The sequence below is a fragment of the Penaeus monodon genome, unplaced genomic scaffold, assembly GCF_015228065.2.
Source record: "Penaeus monodon isolate SGIC_2016 unplaced genomic scaffold, NSTDA_Pmon_1 PmonScaffold_10360, whole genome shotgun sequence".
NCBI classification, from domain to species: domain Eukaryota; kingdom Metazoa; phylum Arthropoda; class Malacostraca; order Decapoda; family Penaeidae; genus Penaeus; species Penaeus monodon.
This window is the reverse complement of record NW_023639005.1, coordinates 10203-12467: the sequence shown is the minus strand read 5'-3', so window position 1 is coordinate 12467 and position 2265 is coordinate 10203. Positions and strand designations below refer to the sequence as shown.

The 2265-nt window shown below is 34.0% G+C and overlaps 1 long non-coding RNA gene across 1 annotated transcript; it reads left to right on the top strand.

The window, feature by feature from the left end:
* The first annotated feature begins 98 nt into the window (after positions 1–98).
* Positions 99–1211, top strand: LOC119568646. Its single transcript, XR_005228104.1, has 2 exons — positions 99–192; positions 453–1211. It is a non-coding gene; the product is annotated as an uncharacterized LOC119568646 (long non-coding RNA).
* Positions 1212–2265: the final 1054 nt, after the last annotated feature.

Sequence of the window (2265 nt, the reverse complement as noted above, 5' to 3'; positions counted from 1 at the left end):
GTTATATAGGCATGATACAGCAGCCAAGGCATGTTCACTACTATTACTAGTTAGGTGATATATGTTTGTTCACTTTTTGTTAAGTAATTATAAATTTATCTCCCTTTGTTCTTAGATAACAAAATCACCCCCTGTTCAAGTGACACTCTCGGCTCCATGCAGTATCCATTGAGTAAGCTCCCGGCAGACAAGGTAATGTAGGATTTCTCAAGGTTTCATCACTTCCATTTCTTGTACTGTAATATGTTGAGACAGTGAACTATTATGTGTCTCTATACCCAGTCCTCACTGAACATACATAGGTGACATACCCCAGAGATGATGTTTTTTTTATTGGAACATTGAAATTTATATCTGCCCTACTTTTTCAGCAAACATATTCAAATTGTAGATTTCATTTAGTTGTATAGTATGCATGATGTTTAAATATGAATCTTCATTCATATTTACAGGTTATAGCTCGTCAAGTAGAGCTGAAGGATTTCATCTCGGCCTTGCAGACGACACCACGCACAGTCTCGCCCAAGGTTGTTCAGCAGCACTACGAGTTCTCCATGGCATCCAGCCATAGTTAGGGCTTGGAAGCTTTCCTCGTGCTGTTCCTTTTCTCTCTTCTCTGAGATATCTTGATAGTATATTGGAAGATGATGATTTTTCTGTTAAGAAGAAAATAAAGAATTACTTAATGTGATTACTAGTCATAATAGAGAATACAGCCAATCATTTTGAAAATGTTTATTTTCAGTATGTATATTTATAAATACTGTTATTGAATTTATTTCTTCCTTGTAAAGGAAGCATTATGATCAAAGCTATCAAGCTTGCTCGTATATTTTGTAAATATATTTTTCTTTAAAAAGAGAACATTTTCCATTATATAGGAAGATGATATTATTATGTGTGATATAGTTTAAGGGAGATGGATATCAAGTAACTATATTCACCCACCTCCAGTTTGGGACGTGCTGAATTGTGAATAAAATAAGCCGTAGTTTGTGCACGAAACTTGTGAGGTGGTTCACTTTGATTTGTATGGTTGTTAAGCCTTTGGAAATCTTTCAGATAAGATAGATATATATATATTTTTTGTATTTTCCACTTTATTATATTGTCTACTTTGTTTGTCACTATTCCTTTGATTGAATTATCTTCATTTTCGTGTTTTCTTTTCTTCTGTTATACGTTTAATAATTAAAGTGATGACTCTTTTAGCCTGATTTTTTTTTCTGCTCGTGAAACTTACCTGAATTTGAATACTTTTGTTTGGGTGTATAACGCACATGCACACGCACACGCACATGCACATGCACATGCACACCCACACACACCCACACACACATATGAACATTCATACACACACACACACACACACACACACACACACACACACACACACACACCCCCCACACACACACACACACACACACACACACACACACACACACACACACACACACACTTTTACACACACACACACACACACACACACTTTTACACACACACACACACACACATTTTTACACACACACACACACACTTTTACACACACACACACACACACACACACACCTAAACACATGCATATACATGCATAAGATATACACTATGAGATCAAAAGTGCCACCCCCCAGATCTTTAAGAGGGACGTTATAGAGCACTAGAGGAGGCCTTTAACCTGTAGTGGACAGAACTATAGGCTAATCACAATGATAATGATAAGTATATATGCATATATGTTATTTTTTGATAGTGGAATGAGTTAAAAAATCATATTTAATTTCCTTTCTTTGGTATAATTATAGTAAAGTGTATGGAAAAGGCATTTTAACAGAAGAGTTCTTTTTTGTCATTGATTGTAACTGCTCTATGAGTTAGTATTGTCAGTTTCAATGTATATATATTTTTTTTATTAATACACTAAGATGTTTACTTCCGTTTGCTGATTCATATGAAAACATTTATTGAAAACAATATGAAGAGCAAAGCATATTTAGTTGAACTTTGTTTTATATTTTGTTACAGTGTAAAACTAACTTTGATTAAATTTATTTTTGGAGTAACAGCCATGAAAAAACTAGCCATTGTTTTATAATGAAGTCCTTGGTTGGAAATTGTGATGGAGGATCATCATGGCAGCTTACATTTTTATATAAAAAATGTATATACCAGACTCATGGAAAACAATTATGCTGTCATTGAGATGACTATAGAGCCTCAAAGCTTTTTTTTTTTACTATGAATTCTTCTCTTATATTTGGTTTTATG